General features: G+C 50.1%; 1 long non-coding RNA gene across 1 annotated transcript; it reads right to left on the bottom strand.

Annotated features, from left to right (window-relative positions):
* Positions 1-500: 500 nt before the first annotated feature.
* Positions 501-3,564, bottom strand: LOC121134664. Its single transcript, XR_005871779.1, has 3 exons — positions 3,393-3,564; positions 1,331-1,449; positions 501-705 (listed from the first exon to the last, which is right to left on the bottom strand). It is a non-coding gene; the product is annotated as an uncharacterized LOC121134664 (long non-coding RNA).
* Positions 3,565-8,841: the final 5,277 nt, after the last annotated feature.

The following is an 8,841-nucleotide window of genomic DNA, read 5'->3' on the forward strand; positions in this document are numbered from 1 at the left end:
TTCCCTGGCCCGGGAACCCAATCCTCCTGTCTCTTCTTCCTTTCCTCTGTCAGCCTGAAGCAGAGCCCTGCAGTGTCTTGTTCCGAGAAGCCAGGTGGTTTGCCACAAAGAGCAGAGGAGAAAGGACGGCTGTCCCACCGTTCCACACAGGCTCAGCTACAGTCGGCGTCACTTCGTGCCTGTGTAGTGAAGGGAGCAAGTTAGAATAAAAGGACATGATGGCTCCTGGGTGTGGTGGAGGAGAAGGGTTACTGTAGATGAGGGGGAGAACGCAGCCAGAGGCAGGGACATCTGGGAGGGTCCAGAGGGGGCATGACTGTCTTAGGGTTTCTGTTGCTGTGAAGAGACACTATGACCACAGCAACTCTTTTTATTTATTTATTTATTTAAGTTAGAGACAAGCTTGTTTTACATGTCAATCCCAGTTCCCTCTCCCTCCCCTCCTCCCCTGCCCCCCACCAGCCCCCTATTCCATCCCCTTTCTGCTCCCCTGGGAGGGTGAGGTCTTCCATGGGGGATCTTCAAAGTCTGTCACATCATTTGGGGCAGGGCCTAGGTCCTCCCCCTGTGACCATAGCAACTCTTATAAAGAAGACGTTTAATTGGGTGGCTCAAAGGCTTAAGTCCATTATCATCATGGTGGGACTCGGCGGTACGCAGGCAGACATGGGGCTGGAGAAGGAGCTGAGAGTCCTACATCTTGATCTGCAGGCAACAGGAAGTGGACTGAATTAGACTTAAGTTGAACATCAGAGACCTCAGAGTCTGCCCCTCCAGTGACACACTTCCTCCAACAAGGCCATGCCTACTTCAACAAGACCACACTTCCTAATAGTGCCGCTCCCTAAAAGCTTATGGGAGCCAATTGCATTCAGACTATTACAGCGACCCTGAACTGGGCCACGTGAAGAGCGGGGAGAGCCGGGGGAGTAAAGGGTGGACCAGGGAACCAAAATGCTGGATTATATCAGGGAGAGCCACATGGGAAGGGTATATCCCAGCCCCTGGGATGGAGAGTTGTGCCAGCCATACCCTCTAACAGGTAGAGACTGAGGGACACTAGGAGAGCCTGGTGGCCAGGTACATTTTAATATGTTAAATAGACCCCTCAGTTAGCCCTTTGTCCCAGGTTTGAGACCTCACATGTAACAGTGCCATGACTTTGACAGAGACAATTCCAAGCAGGTTCACATACTGGGAGCTCAGGGCCACTCTGTGGGAAGTCAGCACTCCACTTAGACTTGTTCCCTCCTTCTCTCACAGTCCCTTGCCCCTTCTCCTCTGTCCACTTCCCAGCCACAATGAGTGGAGCAGCCTCCGAAACACACACCTGTGGCAATGATTTCCACCCCAGCAAGGTCAAAAGCAGCAGCTTCAGCTGACTGGAACTGAAACCTCCGAGAACATGAGCCCACACATCCTTCTCCGTGAAGTCTGACCCTTAGGCAGCTGCGGTGAAAAGAAGAAAGGACAATGGAGTATTTGGAGCCATGTTTGCTCACTGCTCTGGGGGGTTGGGGGGGATGTGGAATGGTGCAGTCAAGACTTGGCAGCTCCCTCACTGCTAAGCAGGGTTATTACACGACCCAGCCTCTTTCCTCCTAGATGCACAGCTGGGAGAGCTGAAAACCTTAATCACCCAAACAGAGGGCCCACAGAAGCTCTACTTACAATCGGTAAAAAGTGGGAGCAACTCAAGTCTTCAACCGACAAACATGCAAACAAAACGTAGTCTCTTATGCAACAGACCATAGGCCATTTAGCCCTAGACCAACAGAACATTCAACTACAGAAAAGAATGGACACTGGCACATGAGGCACCATGGAGAAACCTTGAAGTTATTCTTAGTAAAAGATACAGTCATGGAGGATTCTATAGTGGATGGCTTTATTTATGGGAAATGCCCAAATATGCAAACCTATAAGAGACAGATTAGTGGTTTTGAGGTGTTGGGTGGGTAGAATGGGGATGACTTCACGCTGTGGTCTAAATGGACATGTCCTACACACACACACACACACACACACACACAAATCTCTAATATGCAACGTGATAGTGTCAAGAAGTTTTTAACTATGTGTATTCATATGTATCTGTGCATGAGTGCAGGTGGCCAAGGAGGCCAGAAGAGGGTCTTGAATCACCCAGAGCTAGAGTTGCAGATGAAGGAGAGCCACGCATTGTGGGAGCTAGGATCCTAACTCTGGTCCTCTGCAAGAACAGTATGTGCTCTTAAGCACTGAGTCCAATAAGCCAGATCACTGGAGAGTGATGACGTTATGATTTCTCCATCACTAATGGAATTAGTGCTCTTATCACAGATGCTGAAGTCATTGCCCAAGCTCTCTTTCCCTTGCTGGTTCTCTGCCGTGTGAATAAGAGGACCCACGTTGGAAGCAAAGAGCAAGCCTTCACCAGACCAAATCTTCAGGTGCCCTGATCCTAGACGTCCTAGCCTTCAGAAGCGCGAGTCAATTTTCTCCTCATTCATCGCTGCGCCTTGCAGCTCTACAGTGATAACAGGACAGACTGCTGATTAACCCTGGGGCCTGGAGGCTCATTCTTATAATCCATCACTGGAGGAGCTGGGTTGGGGCGGGTTGCTGTGTTCCGGCTAGCCAGGGCAGCAGCAACGCTGTGAGAGCCTGCCTCAAAACAGACAAGTTCCGAACTCAGTGGACAGTTGCGTAACATTGTAAATGCACCCCCAAGCTACAGAATGGCACATCTGCTTTTGTTCCAGCTGGTTCAGAACTGGCTGTAAGATCAGGATGGCTTTAACTTGTGATGGCCCCGCCTCTGCCTCTGAGTGCTGGGATCATGGGCATGGGCCACTACACCCAGTTAGAATCGCATACTTCAAAAGAGTCATTTTATGTTATGAGAATTATAATTCAATCTTCAAACATCACCTTAAAAAAAAACAATTTATTCCTCCATGCACATTCCTCTGGAATAATGAAAATGTAGCCAGTTGCCAAAACGGTGAACACCCCCATGGGTTGGCAGGGTGGCAGCAGGGGGCACAAAGACTGAGTTTTTCAAAATTGCCATCTGCGTGATCTACATCGAGCTCGTGAAAGAAAGCAGGGCTTGTTTCTATGGTCTCACCTCTGCTCGCCGGCCACATTTTGATGACGCGCTAAATTACAGGCCCCGGGACTGGCCTTTAATTACAGAGTGCTCCAACAGGGTTTGCTGGCAAATACCAGAGGGCCATCGAAGCCACTGGTGAAGGTCGGCACCCTTTTATTTACTCTCCATGGTTGCTTCTAAAATGCAGTCGGTACCCCTCCCCCCCACCCCCCCCACCCCACCGCTCCCCAGGTGTTCGTTTCCGACTTTACCTCGCATGTTCACTCCCTCTCCAGGTGTTTGTTTCCAACTTTACCTCGCATGTTCACTCCCTCTCCAGGTGGCTGTTGGCCCAGCCTTCCAGCTGCATTTTACTCCTTCGCACATGGAGAAAGCCCATCTTTTCTACCTACTCTTTCTTCCATCCTGGACTCTGGGGACCAGAAGTCAGCAGCCTGGCAAGCTGATGAAGGACAGCAAGTATCTCCGAAGGCAACCACCCCTCCTGCTCCCTGTGGCGTGGGTGCGTGGAGGGAGACATTAGCATAAAAACGCATGTGTGCACACCCCATGCTAAAAGCGACCTGGTACCCAGCTTACAGGAAAGCAGCCAGAAGCCTGGGCGAGGCAGGCAAGAGCCGGTACCCTTGAGCTCATCGCTCCCATCCTACCTCCTGCACTAGCTAACCCTGCTGCACCCTGGGCGTTTCCACACCTCTCCCCTCTCAGGTCAAACACCCACCAAATGTTAGCCTCTCTGAAGCCCTGTCTGGCCCAGTTCCCACATCAGCACAGACCCCATTCCATTCATCTGGGGTCTCTTTGTTTATGCTCCAGCCCACCCTGGCCCACCGCCGGATGCCAGCTGTGTGTGTGTGTGTGTGTGTGTGTGTGTGTCCATGCCGTCCCCTCAGTGTAACTCTTGTACTCTTGTGAGTAGAATGACACTTTCACCTCTGCATGTCCCAGCATCCCACAGCCTGAATACTGTTCACAGCAAACCCTCAACCAACATCATTTGAACCCATTTTGAGTCGCTCCTCTGCAACTGAGCCATCCAGAACCTGTTGTCTGGGACCTCTCCGTCGGTGTGAAGTTGCTCTGAAACTGTCTGCTACCGAACAGAGTGCTTCAGAACAAGCGGAGTCTGATCAGTTGTGCAGGACGTCCATATGTACCAAGCACCGTGCCAAGAGCCTAAGACATTACAAAGAACAAGCGGAGTCTGATCAGTTGTGCAGGACGTCCATATGTACCCAGCACCGTGCCAAGAGCCTAAGACATTACAAAGAACAAATGGCATGGGTGCTGTCCTCAAGGGACTACTAATCCAGTATTGGAAAGACTAGACACAACACACCTAGGACGACCAGGAGGGAAGCTGGCAGTCCGTAGTTCACCTGCCTCCTAAAGAGAAGAGGAGCAGGCCCAGTGCAGACCTTTGTTTTACTGTGCGTCCAGTTGGAGTCTGATACTTGATTTGAAGGAAGGAGTCGGAGAAGTCCACCATGAAAAGTGAAAGCTACTTGTCTGTCCCCCTAAAACGGTAGAAGCTGGCTGGGGGGCCTCACTTAGATGCCTGCTTTCTTTGGACCTTGTGGGTGTGTTGGGAGGAACAGGCTGAACAGCAAGGGTTCCTGTGGCTCTCAAGAGGAAAGAGGCCTCACTGCCTCAGAGTTTACATCAGCTGATAGAGCAGCACAGTAGCCAGGAGGCTGCTGGATGACAAGGGACACTCAGAGCTGTGCTCCCGGCCCCCTGGCCCCTCCATTCCTGATCTTAATGCTGAACTGACGCTTGGTGGCAGTTGAACCGTGGAACCATGCCCCTTTGGGTCTACTGGAAGTTAACACTGGGTGTTGGGAAGACAAACCACGGAGAAACCATGTAGAGAGCTGAGCTGACACCAGGGGCGAGAGCGTGTCCTTTAAAACATGTGCCTTACCAGGAGGTGTCTCCTTTTCTACTTTTAGTTTTGTGGGTGCCCAGCGCAATGTGTCCCTTCCTTGTGAGCCTCTTCGTTCACGGCTAACTGTTTAAAAACAGAACAGGTTTACTGAATGGACTGCAAGGGCACTGGGTGGGGCAGAAACCAAAGCTCCGTCTACCCGCGGCTCTGTTTCTGTTGTTGAGGTCATCTCCTCTTGTGCCCTGGCAGCTGGCTGGAACAGCGCCACCAGCCTCAGGCCCCAGAGGAAGCACTAACCGCTTGTGGGTCCTGCCAGGGGCTTCAGATCAGCTGTCCTGAGGTCAGAGAGGAAATGAAGGCCCATGCTAGAGGGTGGAGCTGTAAAATAGAGCCCGCCTCCCAGGCTGCATAGGCCAGCCTGACTCAGAGAAGGGAGGCTGATGGGAGATGTCCTTCTGTATATATGTTTATCTTATTGGTTGGTGAATAAAACACTGATTGGTCAGTAGCCAGGCAGGAAACACAGGCAGGGCTACCAGACAAGGAGAATGCTGGGGAGAGGGGCTGAGAGAGGACTCAGGAAAGGCCATGTAGCCGAGGAAGGAGTAACAGGTCTGGATCCTTCTCTGGTAAGATAAGACTGTGTAGAAATGCTTAGCTTAATAGAAAGGGATTGATAATTAAGAGAAAGCTAGCCAATAAGAAGCCTGAATCATTGACCAAACAGTTTATAATTAATATAAGTCTCTGTGTGCTTACTTGGGGCTAGTTGGTTGTGGGACCAGGCTGGAGAGAAACTCCAGCTACAGGAGGCTGGGCCGGGAACCAAACCCCAGCTTTCTACAGTTTTCTGCACTGGGTCTGGGATGACACCTCTCATTTGGTCGTCACAGCCTTTCCTTCCTTTGAAATAACATGAGGACAAATTGTTGGGGTTCAAATTCCATTTCCGCATGGTCAGATGGGAGCAGGGAAATCCCTTCAATTCTCAGTGCTTCAGTTCCCATGTGTAGGTAATGATGTAAGTCCATTGTGTCAATAGGTTATATAGGTACAGCACTTGGCCACACTTGGCCAGGGCTTACCCAAAGCCAGTCCCTCCGGGACCCTGACACTGTGAGGGAATCTCTTCTCAACCACCATCCTGTCATGGTGGACAGCAACCTTGTAAATCCCAGCGCACAAACCACAAACCTGCAACTCTCTGATGTCTTGCAAACTATCTGACATTCCTCAAGTCTGCTCTGCTTTTCTCCTCAACTTACCACGACTACCCCGGAAGTACCCTGTTACGACACTCCCCTCACCACTCCTCCCTTCCCCAGACCCGCCCACTGTGTTATGACACTCCCCTCACCACTCCTCCCTTCCCCAGACCCGCCCACTGCAGCAGAGTGCCAAGCTCTGCTCGAGGCAGAGAGACTGTCCTGTTTCCTCTCCTGGACTCTCTGTTGACTGTAGGATCCTAGCAAAACAGACTTAGAATAACAAGGCTCATTGTCTCCCAATAGATAAACTGGGGCATGGCTCCCCTTCCCCCATGCCCATTCTCTGGCTTTATCTATATCTCCTTGTGTACTTCAGAGGAAAAAGCATCTTCTACCCATGAAATGGAATTCCTCCCCTGTAGGGAGAGATCTTAGATACCTGTGCCGCTGACCACGTATCTAAGATCTCTCCCTACACTACCCTTCTGCCAGAGTGAGCCCACAGAGACAATGTGCCCATTCCCAAACCTAAAACTCCACAGGGACACGTGTGTACTTAGTCCTTCCGCTCCCTGCTCCTGGTGGAAAATTGACCCTTTTGCACAAAATACACTGAAGTCATGCGAGATTGTATTGGTATTTGTGGTGGTTTGAAAGAAAATGGCCCCCAAAGGGAGTGGCACTATTAGGAGGTGTGGTCTTGGAGGAAGTGTCTCACTATGGGGGGCGGGCTTTGAGGTCTTTTTCTCAAGTCTCATTCAGTGTAACAGTCAGTTGACTTCCTGTTTCCTGCCACGTCTGCTATGATCCCACCATGATGATAACGGACTGAACCTCTGAAACTGTGAGCCACCCCAGTTAAATGCTTTCTTTGTAAGAGTTGCCGTGGTCATGGGTCTCCTCACAGCAACAGAAACCTAACTAAGACTATTAAAAACTTAAGTTTTCCTTAATGATGCCCCAGTCTAGAGAGCATGAGAGTGCTAGAGTATTACAGTGTCTTCAGCAGTGCGTCTGGGAGCAGAGATCCTAAGGCCTTGGCCCCATGGGACAGGCCACAAGAGCTGGGGCTGCTGCAACCCCATGAAAGACTTGGAATGGTGGGGGCTGGAGGACAAGGAGCCCTGTCTGGGCCCTCATTCTACCCATGTTTTCTTCCTGAGAATATACTTGATCACTGCAACAGCCACAGCTGTGTATGGTGGTGTCCACATAGCAACAGTCACAACAGCCAGCAAGTGGAGATAGTGCAAATATATGCCCACAGATATGAGTACAAAATGCCATGTGTTGTATGAGAACGACAACCCTGGATGTATGCATCTAGATCACGGGTTCAGGCAGGAGGCTTACAGCAGGCAGGTTAGGGACTTGCTAAAAAGTTATGGTCTGAGGAGAGGACCCAAAGGAAATAAACGGGCTCATTCACACACACACACACACACACACACACCACACTCACACTCTCACACACACATACCACACACACCATACACACACACATCCACATACACACACATACATACACCACACACACACACACTCTCTCACACACCACACACACATACCACACACACACCACACACACACTAACACTCTCACACCACACACACACCACACACACACTAACACTCTCACACACACACCACACACATACACATACACACATACACACACAACACTCACACTTTCACACACACCACACACACATACACACACACCATACACACACACACACACACACACACACCACACACACACAAACACATTCCTTTCATGGCTCTTCATTCTTCAAGAAATGTTCTTCCCAAAAGTTCTCTCTCAAAAGCTCTCTTTAAGATTTCTCCTTCAAAGTTCTCTCTCTAAAAGCTCTCTCCTAATGTTCCCTTTAGAAGCTCTTATTAAAAATTCTCTTAGAGATCTTCCTAAAGATTCTCTAAAAGGGCCTTCTAAAAAGTCTCCAAAAGTTCCTTCTCCCAAAATTTCTCTTAGATCCCACAAGGCTCCTGGATTTTATACCCACAGGCACACTTAACAGCTCTCTGACGACAGGGCATGCATCTCTCTCAGAGCCAGGAAGGCGGGTAGAGTCTTGAGAAAAGCAGGTGCCTCACGTCTCCCCCCGGACATGACTTGCAGAAAGTCCTGACAAACTGAAGTCTCGGTGCTGCTAACTGATTAAAGGGCACTTCTCAGCACTATATCAAAGGGGAAAACTAAGGCTATGGAGTGTGAGATTGGAGGCTGCAGCTCTTACCGCTGACGCCCTGGTGAGAAAGATTTCCTTTCTCTGGGGCTTATGTGAGAATACAAAGTACCCGGTATATATTCTATTAACAGCTAAGTTTTTGGTAACATATAGTTAGGGCGGAAGTGTCACCCAAGCCCAGAACCTCCTAGATGAAATGTTTCTTTCTTTTTTTTTTTTTTGGTTTTTCGAGACAGGGTTTCTCTGTGGCTTTGGAGGCTGTCCTGGAACTCGCTCTGTAGACCAGGCTGGCCTCGAACTCACAGAGATCCGCCTGCCTCTGCCTCCCGAGTGCTGGGATTAAAGGCGTGCGCCACCAACGCCCGGCTCAGATGAAATGTTTCTACACTGCTTACACCACTATAAGCTTCTCTGCCAATGCAGCAGTCCAAATCAGACC

This window comes from Mesocricetus auratus, unplaced genomic scaffold (genome assembly GCF_017639785.1).
Source record: "Mesocricetus auratus isolate SY011 unplaced genomic scaffold, BCM_Maur_2.0 Super-Scaffold_100029, whole genome shotgun sequence".
NCBI classification, from domain to species: domain Eukaryota; kingdom Metazoa; phylum Chordata; class Mammalia; order Rodentia; family Cricetidae; genus Mesocricetus; species Mesocricetus auratus.